We start from the raw sequence: 13323 nt of genomic DNA, 5'->3' as shown, positions 1-13323 counted from the left end.
TGTGGTATTTGTTTATGTAAAGCTCTCTTAAGTTCCCAGCACTGTTTTTCAGGTTGAGGTGTGGACTGTGACCAGGTCATTGCAACACCTTGATTCTGTTGTAGCTCTGCTGATGTGCTTGGGATCTTTGTCCTGCTGCATTACCAAAACTCAGTTTTGACTGTAGACTACTTGGTATACAAGGGACTTCATGGAAAACTCAATGACTGCAAGGGCCCAGGTTCTGTAGCTGCAAGACAAGCTCAAATCATCACCCCTTCACCACCATGCTAACAGCTGGTATGCGGTGTTTGTGCTGTTATGCTTTGCAAATTTGCTACTAAACTTGCAGCCATGCTGTCATGCTGTTTTTAGAGAGCAGAGACTGTCTCCTTGCAACCCTTCCAAACAAGCCACACTTATTCAAACTTTTTCTAATTTTCATGGCCTTTAACATTTAACTTGCTTACTGAGGCCTGTAGAGTCTGAGATGTAGCTTCTGGATTTTTGAGCTTTTTCTGAGAACTGCACAGTTTGACCCTGGGGTGAATTTTCTGGGTCATCCGTTCCTGGGAACATTTATGACATTGTGTTAACAAACACCTGAATACTCCAGACCAGCAAACTGACAAAATGTTTGCTTTTATAGAGCTGCTCACATATGCTGATGAGCAATTATTCAAATGCAGTGGATTAGCAGCATCTGGCTGTTAATCACCTTCTAATTTGCATTGAAGCAATAAAGGTGCTTTCTGAATAATATGAGCTGTCTGGTGTGGTATTCATATTTAAAGTGAATAATCAGAATCAGATTACTTTAATAATCCCTAAGGAAATTATGTGGATTACAGTTGCTTACAGTTGTGTGTGTGTGTGTGTCTGTCTGTCTGTCTGTCTATCTGTCTGTCTATCTATCTATCTATCTATCTATCTATCTATCTATCTATCTATCTATCTATCTATCTATCTATCTATCTATCTATCTATCTATCTATCTATCTATCTATCTATCTATCTATCTATCTATCTATCTATCTATCTATACACACGAATCACAAATATCAAGAGGTGAGGGGAAATGTGTGTGACTGACATTTACAGTTATTCTCAGTCGCTTTGGTGCGTTTCTCAGAACACCATTAACATTTGCACAGCAGTTAGTGCATTTCCCAAAACAATTAGTGCAAACTGCAAAACCTAGTGGATAGCCTGCAAAAGCACGTCACATGCACAGAATTGATTATCCATACCTCAAAAGCAAATATCCATGTCAATGAAACTGTCAGTGCCATCAAAATGAAAAGTCTTGACACCATCTTTATGAACAAGATAGTCAAATGGCATTGTCATGTTTCCACTATGACAGTTTATAATTTCAGTGTTTCCCATTGCAAAAACAATTGGTGACACCTGAAAATGCTGACGACAGCACTATGGCCTACCTGTACAGCCATCTGAAATGTGCAGTAAAGTCACTGTAGATGTTATGGGAGTCTTGGGAGTAACTGAGACACTGAATACGTACGTTTCACATTTCCATTGTGTAGAAGTGTTTGTAATCCTACAGAATTGTGCAAAAGAAAAATATGCTACAGTCACTTGTTCACTGTAGAATACATGTAAACATAAAATCACCCATTTGGTAGAGCTGTGCACTAATGTGAACAATAAACAGCACATGTAACAGTACAGTAAATCATTCTGGCACATCCAGACGTTCCTGTCTGTCTGGCCACATATTTTCATCTACATCACAACAGATGTTATCCCTCTCAATGCAGCGAGGAAAGTATCTCCTGGAGTGGCGAATCCATCCTCTGCAGGACCCTGCTGTGATGTCGTCACATGCTGCATCCATGGCTGCTAGCAGGGCCATTTGCTCATGTGGATTTAATTTTTCTTGAGTACTCTGTCAATTGTTGAAATTGGAACAGATTCAATATTGCCAAATACCGTGTAATTCTCTATGACAGCGCTTTGTATGTCTCTCAGCTTTATTGCATTGTTTGCAATGACCATTGCACAAATGGCTTCTTCTTGCTGTGGGGTAAAAAGGGGCCCTCTTCCGCCTCCGCGAGGTTGTCTTACAATCCTATGTGGTGCAGAGTGAACTTTTTGTGAAATTGCAAATACAGTACAGTAACATGTGATGTGTCTGAGATGGCACAGTACAGTACAGTGTATTACTGTTTGCATACCTGTTTTCCCTACGGAATGTTTGAATGATTGAACTGACAGTAGTTCTTCCAATATTGGGTTGCACCCTTCGACCAGCCTCCTCCATGGTGAGGCCGTGATTGACAACATGGTCCACAATTGTAGCCCTTATTTCATTAGGAATCCGCCTATATCTGCCTCTTCTCCCTCTTCCCCTTCCCCTTCCTCCCCGCATCCTCACCCCTCTTCCACGGTGCTGACCTTCCATTTTGTGTCACAGAAGTGTAGAAATGGTACACACTAGCTCCTGCGCAGTTTATATATGCTTGCCAATTGGGGATTCACAGGATTCATCCATAATTGACAGTGAACAAGTTGTTTGTCATTGGTTACAACTAAACTTTCACACGCCTCCTCATGAGTGACAGCTGTAATTCACCCGAGATCAATTGTTCAATTTCGGAGACATTTCCAGGAACAATGATACAGAAAGGTATAGGATTTGCTTGACAGATGGCCAATATTTGGCATGTGATAACTAGTTCAACAATTTTGTGTGTGATGACTCAAGCAATGGATGTATGACTATTCGTTTTATTGGGAACGACTATTCAGCATCCATAGGTATGATTACTTTTGACTGACATGACATAAGCAAATGGAAATGTCAGAAAGCAGCAGGGAAATGATAAAGTTACAGATATCAGGGGGAGAAAATAAAACAACAGCTGTGGCTCATCAATAAGGCTCTGCAAAATAGAAAACAGGAGGGAGACTGATATTTACTGTGAGTAAATATCAGTCTCCCTCCTGTTTTGAAACCTAAAGTTAGGAAATGATAATGATGCTCTCTGACATCCACAAAATGTCAGACACATGACACAGAGCTAAACCTCTGCCGGAAAATACACAGCAGAAAATTTAGTTAATTTTTTAACTGTACACAAACACTGGGACTGAAAACAGGTTTTGATCTTTGGTTTCATTCTATAATGGAAACAAGAGAGAAAAGTGTGAAACTGTTCATGCCTGTCTGAGAAAAGTGTATAAAGTGTGTAGTGACGGGTTTTACAGCCTTAAAAAATCTAAAATAATTGTAAAAAATAAAGCTGGCTACTTCGCAGATTTCACCTCTCGCTGGTTATTTTTAGAACGTAACACCTGCGATAAACGAGGGGACTCTATATAAAAATACTGAGAAATTTCAGTCCTTTCTCTCTTTAGCTCTGAGGCGCGATGGAAAAATATCGATAAGTTGATGAACATCATCTACATATATATTCGGTAAATGCCCAAGACATCTTGAGAATTGTAAATCACCGCTTGATTCGTCCATTTGGTTGACTGTTTTTGGGAAATCCGACCTTAAACAAGACGCGAATATCACACCGGAAACGAAGCGCCCCACAGGAGTTTCCCCACCGGAAGTAGCATATGCTAAGGTGCGCATAGTCTATTGTAACTGACTGTAAAAAGTCAGCACAATGAAAATAAACTCCACCTAAACTTGGTTTATATCTGACCCAGATAGACTGCAGGTCATAAGTTCTTACCTGAAGTTCAGTTCACCTGACACTCGGATCGGCGGCCGCCTCGGGTCTGTCCTCCTGCCTCCCCTTTCTCTTGTTCCCTCATCCACCTGCTGGCCTCCACCACTTGCTAATGTTACTGAATCTGTGGAAGCTCCGCCATAGCCACCACCAAACAATTGAGTTATTTTTACACATCTGCCAGCATCTGTCCAATCCACCACCTTTCATTGTTCAAAAAAACATCGGCCCATAAAAACGAAAAATCACCATCGGCCCACCGAGTGCAGCTATGGCTGCTTAATACTAATTTATTTTTGTACAGGGCCAGCAAAACAACAGTTTTCGAGGGCATTGCCATATTGGAATGCCGACTTCTCTGACGAGGCTAACCAGATTGCCGTTTACTCCAGCGACACATCGTTGTCAGGTCCGTGTTTTGATTTCCGAGGTAAGTCGAACGCAACACGCAAAGTAACGAATAAAGACCCTATCCAAATCCCAGTAACGATTAAGGCGTTCCTGATTTTGGCATAATAATGAGTTACCGTGCTCGTTACCTCAATAATAACGTAGTTACTGTAGCGCGTTACTTAATAACGCGTTAGTCCCTACACTGCTAATAACAAAGAACTGTAATGACAGGCATAATAGAGATGAACAATGGACTTAAACATAGAAATAAACTCAAACTCAAAACGCTGGGTCAAAAGACTCAGGATCGTGACATGAACAGAATCAAAGTTTTCATTACACGGATGATTGAGCAGCATTTGATTAAATGAACAATAACTGCTCTTATTTGAATAAAGGAAAAAATGAGTACAACATCATATCTGAACAGAGAGATGTAACATGCACCAAATTCAAATTCACTGAGCCAGCAGCAAAACAGCTTGTAACATGTTGTTTTGTGTGATTCAGGTGGACTGAAAGAGTCTAATACAGGTAAACTATTAATAATATCAGAATATGAAAGACTGCCGTCCACTTTGGCTAACTAAATAAGATCCAGAGGAGGCAGAGCATTAACAAGAACACTGTCAGTGTCTGTGTGTCATAGTTCTGAGTCTTTGTCCCAGTGTTTTGCGTTGGTGGATTTTTCAATGTTGCTTATGCTATTGTTTTATTCTTATAGTAACTGATGTTTCCTAGTTTAGTTTTCTTGCTTGATTGTTTGCCTTGATAGCCAAACTTAACAAAACAAAAAGGTGGGGGGAGGAGGACTGGGCGGTTGAGCCAAACCAAAAAAATAATAAAACAAAAAGAGGTCAATAGCTTCCCTGTGCCTAAATAAAATAAAATGTAAAACAAAAAGGTCTATCTAGCTACTCGACAAAAAGGTCAGTAAAAAACATGCAAACGTGGCGTCAACCGCATAACCTAGTGCAGGGGTCGGCAACCCTGAGCACGCGAAAGGTTAACTGATGGCACGACCATAGTTGGACTGGCCATCCTGGTATGCTGGTGGTGATTTTTCGTTTTTATGGGGGGATGATTTTTGTTCGTTTTTTTTAATAACAGTATAAACAATGAAAGGTGGTGGATTGGCCAAATGATGGCTGATGTGTAAAAATAAATCAGTTGTTTAGTGGTGGCTATGGCGGAGCTTCCACAGAGGCCAGCAGGTGGATGATGATGGAAAGGGGAGGCAGGAGGAGGAGAGGCAGGAGGAGGAGAGACCGAAGGCGGCCGCCGGTCCGAGTGTCAGGTGAACTGAACTTCAGGTAAGAAGTTATGACCTGTAGTCTATCTGGGTCAGATATAAACCAAGTTTAGGTGGAGTTTATTTTCGTTGTGCTGACTTTTTACTGTCAGTTACAATAACTCGTACTGCGTGCTAGCTAGCATGACGGAGTTTCTATACAGCTGGGTGAGTGCTATGATGTTACTGATAGTGAACTTTAGTTTATTCATAAGGTTAGTTAGTAGAGTTGCCAACCGTCCTGTAAAAAACTGAATTGTCCCGCATTCAGAGAAAATATTACGCATTTCGTATTGAGCTGAAAAGGAAAACAGTTTGTCCCGTACTTCAACTAGAATGAAAAAAAGACACAAAGCTGGAGTTATTCTGTCTTTATGCTGCAGCCGTCTCTTCTTCTCTCATTCTCTCCCCCTGCCTCTCCTGTTGCTTCTTCAATCATGAAACTGATCAATGATCAGCTGATCGGCTTTTCTCTCGTTTGTTTATCGCCCACTTTGCGCCAGAAAGAGGAAACCAGCGGAGGTCGCACTAATCAACAGCAGCACGTTTAAGCTTGATCAGCTGTTGTTAGAATTTATTTAATATTAATTTCTAGTATCAGCTGATGTTTGCTGGAGCCACAGCTGTAAAGCTGCTGGTCATGATATCGGGTTGGATATGTGGTGAGAGGGAATCTGAATGTAAGTTTTATTTGTACAATGAAGGAAGTTGCCAGGAGAATAATCTCCTCCTTAATGTCAGCAAGACTAAGGAGCCGATCGTGGACTTCACTACAAAGCAGGAATTACAAGCCCCTCATCATTAGTGGCACACCAGTGGAGAGAGTGGACAGTTTCCGATACCTGGGTGTCCACATCAATCAGGACCTGTCATGGTCCTGTCACATCAACACCGTGGTTAAGAAAGCCCACCAGCGTCTCTTCTTCCTCAGAAGACTCAGAGACTTCCATCTGCCACTGAAGGTGCTCAAGAACTTTTACTCCTGCACCATCGAAAGCGTCCTGACGGGAAACATCTGCACCTGGTTTGGGAACAGCACCAAGCAGGACAGACGAGATCTGCAAAGAGTGGTGCGCTCAGCCGAACGCATCATTCGATCAGAGCTTCCTGACCTGCTGACCAAAGCCAGGAAGATTATGATGGGCCTCTCCCATCCCAATAATGGACGCTTCTCACTGTTGAGGTCTGGGAAGCACTTCTCTTGAGGCCAAAACAGAGAGAATGAGGAGGAGCTTCTTCCCTCAGGCTATTCGGGCCCTGAACCAGGTGTAGGACTGGACTCTCACACACATCACATCACCACATGCACTCTGGTTTTTCTTCTTGCACACTTCCTAAATTTTATAATTTCTTTTGACTAATAATCTCTTACGTAAACTGTTATTTGTACATTTTTACTGTTATTTGCACAATTTTACTGTAAATTTTGTAGTAACCTGTAAATTTGTATATCTTACTGTAAACCTACTGTCATGTAATGGTCGGGCACTGCACAGCTACAAGCATTTCACCTCATGTCATACTGTGTATGGTTGTGTTTGTGACAAATAAAATTTGAATTTGAAGTTCACCTAAACCAGGCTTTCTTTGTGTTAGCTGCCTGACAAAACCTAAAACTCTAGTCAGGGATTGCAGGTGTCACAACGGACATTATCAGCTTTCTCTGTCAATCCTATCTTTCTGTTTCACACTCTGTGTGCACTCATATAAAAAAAATCTTTAAAAAAAATCATCACATGACTCTTCTTCCACACAGCATGATCCCAGAGTGCCGCTTGCTCCAATCAGCACTGTTAAAACAATGAGATTAATGCTGCGTTAAAAAATGAGCCTTTAGCACATAGAGAGGATTAAACAGGTTAATTCGAGCTCATTATTTCTAAGGCAGATGCTACACATTAGAGCTCTGAAACTTCAAGTTGGACACATTCAAACACTAAAGCTTACTCTCTCACAGACTAACAAAAGAGACTCTACATCGCACTTAAAACATGCTGTGAATAAAATAATCAGTGAAAATTAGTTTATTTTAAAGCACAACTCATAACCTGCTCCTGATATTTTTAGTTTTTATTCTCTCAGCTGCAGGGTTTAAGGGTTAATTAATTATCAATTAATGACAGTGGGTGTGAATACAGATTATTGAACTGTAAAACAGGATAAATAATAAGCAAAGACATTCGCCTCGTCAGCCATGCCACAATTTATTGGACAGGAAAAAGCAAACCTTCATGAATTCATCCACTAACTTCTGAATTCTATAACTATAGCCTTGTTTGTTTGTTATGTCTTTTGTTACAAATAAATGCATTTATAAACAAATATGCATAAACACTTAATAAACACATGAACTCAACATGAAATTACATGGGGTAAAGTTCATAATATTCATTTATGCATTTTTATGTTTTTTATATGTTCTTTTATGTAGCTATGGACGCATTACTGAGTCTTGCAAGAATGCCAACCTTACAAGCAGCGACAGTTTTTTTTTATTTAATAAAAGATGAGCAATAATTGTGAGAACAAGAGAAGATGTAGCCAATTAGAAACAACTGTCAAAATGTACAACATGCAAGCTAAGAAAGCAAAGTGTAACGATTTTGCCATAATTTTAGTGATCGTTGTATCTTTTCAACATTCATTTCAAAATCAGTTCTCTCATATTTCCTCTTTATTATTTTCATCACTGTTTAAGAAACTTAACAAAGTCTTATAAAGCATCTAAACCAGCATCATGAAGTGATGTTTAAAGATCGCAGCAAGCTTACAGCATCTCTCAACTCAACAGAAAAATTCAAAGTGTACAGGCTCAAGGACATTTCTGATATTATCACATGCAATTACAATCTGGCTCTCTCTCGATATTGATGTGTATGTACAATGTGTATCAGTTGTTTGTCCCCGCAGTCTACAACACAGAATGCGCATGTTCCTGGGGCTTTTATAAAGATTTCTATTCACATCGATACGATTCCTTGGATCACAAACTGTTCTAACTTGATTAAAGTTACTAATGATGAAGGTATTCCTGTGCTTACAGTTACCATTATTATCTCTGATGTTCCTGTTTGCTATCAGATCATCACATCTCCCTTCTGGGATTTCAGAGATTATATGCTGGTTTTGGAATTTCCGAACACGTCTGTCAGTCATGCAGAGCACAGTGACAGAGAGCGCCACCAGCAGGAAAATGGAAGTCTTCATTGTATTTCTATAGCAAAGAAAGTAAACAGAGTGAATATATAAATCAGTATTATTTCATTTAATTTATTAACTTGTTTATTTTTGTTTCCTAAATGTTAATCGTGCTTAACTATTAAAGTAAAAATACAATAGATATTTAAAACTACAAATTAGATTATGCTAATGCTCCAAACAATAACTAGCAAAGATGTCTCACCTTGTCTTCTTTTTTCAGTTAGCCAAAGTGTGATTGGATGCCTTGAACACCCACAGTTGTTGGCAGGAGTTGGTTGAATGAGGAAGATCTTCAGTGTAGGAAACTCTCTGAAAAGTCAGATTGTTTGCAGTGAGTTCATATGGCCTGTAAATGGCCTGTATTTGTATAGTGCTTTACTAGTGCCTAAGGACCCCAAAGTGCTTTACATATCCAGTCATCCACCCACTCACACACACATTGGTGATGGCAAGCTACATTGTAGCCACAGCTGCCCTGTGGCGCACTGACAGAGTCGAGGCTGTCGGACACTGGCGCCACCGGGCCCTCTGACCACCACCAGTAGGCAACGGGTGAAGTGGCTCGAACCGGCAACCTTCCGATTACAAGGCGAACTCCCGACTCTTGAGCCACGATCGCTCCAGAGGAAAGGTCAGCACCTGCATATCTGACCAGTTTGAATGAATTTATATCTAAACAGAAATCAGTTAAAGCTTTCACTATGCAAGTAAATATGTAAAATATTCATATTATTAAAGATCACAAAATAAAGATCAAGTCATGTAATGCTGTCCATAACTGGTTGATAACGATGTCTTTGGTATATACGGATATATTGATATCCTTATAACTGTAGTTCTTTTAGATTTTGTATGTCATCTTCAAAAATTTCACAAAAGGTTATTTTTCCACATTGTTTGTCTTTAGATTTTATTTGAAGATTCTCCTGCTTTGAAACTCGAGTGGAAAACTAAAAACAGAAACATGTTTTGGATTAAGAGTTTAGTGCAGCTAAAGCTATAGTATTAGAGTGGATATCAAATATGTCCAAAAGGTTAAAGTGGCATTTAGCAAGTAGGGAAAGTGTAAGTGAAAGTGGTGCAAAGAAGAAGTCACAATAATTTGTTTTGTAATTCAATCCATTCGTTCATTTTATTCTGCTTATCCGTGGCCGGGTCACGGGGGCAGCAGCCCAAGCAGAGAAGGCCAGACCTCCTTCTCCAAAGCTTGTATCTGCATCTCGTTTTTTTCGGTTACTATCCAAAGCTGGTGACCAAAGGTGAGGGTAAGGACGTAGATCGACTGGTGAAGTGAGAGATTCGCGTTTAAGCTCAGCTGTCTCTTCAGCATGGACTGGTAAAGAGTCTGCAGCCGCAGCACCAAACTCACTTTGTGTAGCTGTTTGGGAGATGATCTGGAATTTAATTTTTCCTTCCTCACAGTTTCAAATTTTTTAACTGAGCTTCACTTTTCACTTCACAATAATAATAACCAAGTAATTTCTTATTTTATCTTACACCGTTTTACGGGGCAATCGTGGCTCAAGAGTTGGGCGTTCGCCTTGTAATTGGAAGGTTCGAGCACCAGCTCCAACAGTCTCGGTCGCTGTGTCCTTGGGCAAGACACTTCACCTGTTGCCTACTGGTGGTGGTCAGAAGGCCCGGTGGCGCCAGTGTCCGGCAGCCTCACCTCTGTCAGTGCGCCCCAGGGCAGCTGTGGCTACAATGTAGCTGCCATCACCAGTGTGTGTGTGTGTGTGTGTGTGTGTGTGTGTGTGTGTGTGTGTGTGTGTGTGTGTGTGTGTGTGTGTGTGAATGGGTGGATGACTGGATGTGTAAAGCGCTTTGGGGACTAGTAAAGCGTTATACAAATACAGGCCATTTACCATTTTACCAAAAGGTTGTTAGAGATTCAGATTTGTCACTGTTGACTTTCCGTGCATAAAACCTTATAAACACTGAGCTCTAAATGGTTTGAAACTCTAAATCTCGGGTCTAAAAGGGAGCATGTTTATTTTGAAAGCCTTGCAGATGAAATTTGTGGGCGATTCTTTCAGTGCTGATGTTATAACAGCTACTTTTCACACTTACTGTGTGCGCTGTCCTTACTGCTGTGAAATTATGTGTCACATGTTGTAAAAATTAAGCTAAGATGAATGCAGCTCATATATTTTGACACTGTGATGTTTGTGTGTCCTCAATGCAAAGACTGCAGGTTGTTGGAGAGTTAATAAAAGTGACACTACCTTGATGTTGTTTGGCCTCACTGTTTAATAATCTTAGAATTATTTAATACTTCTTAAAATAATAGCCATGTGAACATACTTGCCAACCTTGAGACCTCAGAATTAGGGAGACATTCAAAAGGGCTGTTGGGGAGGGGTGGTATATATATATATATATATAAAAACACCCAGCACGCCCCTGCGGGCGGTTTATCCTTCAAGCTCGGGTCCTCTACCAGAGGCCTGGGAGCTTGAGGGTCCTGCGCAGTATCTTAGCTGTTCCCAGGACTGCGCTCTTCTGGACAGAGATCTCCGATGTTATTCCCGGGATCTGCTGGAGCCACTCGCCTAGCTTGGGAGTCACCGCACCTAGTGCTCCGATTACCACGGGGACCACCGTTACCTTCACCCTCTATATATATATATATATATATATATATATATATATATATATATATACAAAAAACTTGAATCTTACAATGTTTATTTATCGGATAAAATAAGTTAAATGTCACCGTTATTATTGTCCAGCCGGAAACAGGCCAGGGGTGTCCAAATTCAGAGTCTGCGTCCACCTGAGGACCCGGCCTTCGTGGTCTAAGTGGGCTGGGTCCTCCAAAAGCCGGGCAGACCGGAAATGAGCAACTGTGAAATTGGACGGTCTAGCCTTCAGAATTACATCACGAGCTCTCTCGGTGGAGTGAAACTCAGGTGTCTGCTCCTTGCTATCTAAAATATAACCGGACGCTGGCGTAAATTTTCGACCATCTCACACTTCTGTTTAATCAGTTTTCTGTTTGACGTTTATTCAGCTGTGTGAAAACCCCGGAGGAATCCTCCCGAGGGATTAATAAAGTTTTATTTAATCTCATCTAATCTAATAACTTTAATCTCAGCCAAACCGATTTACTCACGAACAAATAAAACCCAATAACAAAAACATGTTTCAGTTATTTAAGTGACTTATATATCATGTTTAACCTGAGTAGCGAAAGACCGCGGGGGTTTGAAAACGATGTTCCAGGAGTTTGCTGTTCTCCCCGGCTCAGATATTTGAAGTTTACACAGCTATATTGTCGCCTGAAAATATGTTAAAAGTTTATTTTGTGACCCAGAAAGAGTAATAAGAGTAAAATTAAAACTAAGTAGCTGCAGTAGTAGTATCCATTGTTGGAAACTGGAATTGGCTGGGCCAATCTGGGATATGGTTTTTCAATTTTGTTGTCCGGGTGGAAAATCGGGAGAAATTGGGGAGAATGGTGGCTCCGGGAGACTTTTGGTAGCGGCACTGAAATTCGGAATTCTCCCGGAAAAATCGGGAGGGTTGGCATGTATGCATGTGAATCAACATTGCAGTTATTGTTGACAGCAGGCCTAAAATTTTATGATATTGGATCATGAAACTGTCCTCAGATATTAAATGTAAATGATTTGTTGCTGCCACAGGATTAGTCTTTCCTGCTTTGGTTTTGATGGAGCTGATGGTCTGTAGGAACAATGATATTCTCCTCAGAGAGGTGCAGCATAAAACAGGACTTTCCTGCATTAAAAGACATCCAGCGTAGTGTTCTTACTCTACCTAAATGGATCTGTTACATTAGTAATATATGGGAGTTGTATTTAAGTCCTTTCCACATGAGGACACTTACCTTATTTTGTGCTTTACTGATGAGTGGTTGGTTAATCTGCAGTGGTTGAAGTATGTGTCGGTCGTCTGGAAGAGAAGGTGAGAAGACGTCTTTAATGAATGTAATGCTCTGAAGGTGTCAGTGATTACTGTGAATTCATAGTAAAACTGGATTTCAATGAAAAGTTTATTTAAATTTGAGCATAAATCCATAAATTTGGTGTGTATAAATATACATAATATAAATAAAAAATTCTTACCAATTGAGGAGTGAAGACTTGATGAGCAGAGATCACGTCTGGTGCAGCTCAGACACGCAGTTCTGTCACAGAAGCAGAAGAACTGACACTTGGCTCTGGAGGCTTCAGTTTTTATACATTTTAAGTAGCTCCAAAAATAATCAAGACCTACGTCACTAGTGCACCAATTGTAACACACTTCTCTTTTTGTGGTTCAGAAAAACATTGCAAATGTGAGGAGAAATGACCACAATAGCATGCAGATGTGCTTTGTTATTCACAGCTGAGTCCTGCAAGCAGTTCCTGTGGCCAAACTATTGACAATGTCTTTAAATTATTTTTCTGCCTGACATGCAGATTACCGAAGATCATTTCTGAAGCAACAATTAACAACATCGTCTGTGAAGGTTCTCAGTCATCCAGGTCATCGTAGTCAAAGGAGCTTGCAAAGAAAAGCGTCTGGACTTCTTTAAGTTGCTTGAAGACGTTTCACCTCTCATTCGAGAAGCTTCTTCAGTTCTAAGGTCAAATGGTGGAGAGTCCCAGATATAAACCTAGTGGGAGTTTCCCCCCACAGAGGGACAAAAGGACCCCCTGATGATCCTCTAATCGCCTGAGCCAAGGTGTGAAACTGGGTGTGGGTCCCAATCAGCCAGAGTTTCGGGTGTGTTCATTCTCCAAG

At 40.6% G+C, this 13323-nt stretch overlaps 1 long non-coding RNA gene across 1 annotated transcript; it reads right to left on the bottom strand.

The window, feature by feature from the left end:
* Nucleotides 1-7549: 7549 nt before the first annotated feature.
* LOC112433165 (uncharacterized) lies at nucleotides 7550-12727 on the bottom strand. Its single transcript, XR_013095675.1, has 4 exons — nucleotides 12663-12727; nucleotides 12425-12489; nucleotides 8774-8880; nucleotides 7550-8584 (listed from the first exon to the last, which is right to left on the bottom strand). It is a non-coding gene; the product is annotated as an uncharacterized LOC112433165 (long non-coding RNA).
* Nucleotides 12728-13323: the final 596 nt, after the last annotated feature.

This window comes from Maylandia zebra, linkage group LG23 (genome assembly GCF_041146795.1).
Source record: "Maylandia zebra isolate NMK-2024a linkage group LG23, Mzebra_GT3a, whole genome shotgun sequence".
NCBI classification, from domain to species: Eukaryota; Metazoa; Chordata; class Actinopteri; order Cichliformes; family Cichlidae; genus Maylandia; species Maylandia zebra.
The sequence above is the reverse complement of the archived record's forward strand: the minus strand, read 5'-3'. Positions and strand labels throughout refer to the sequence as shown.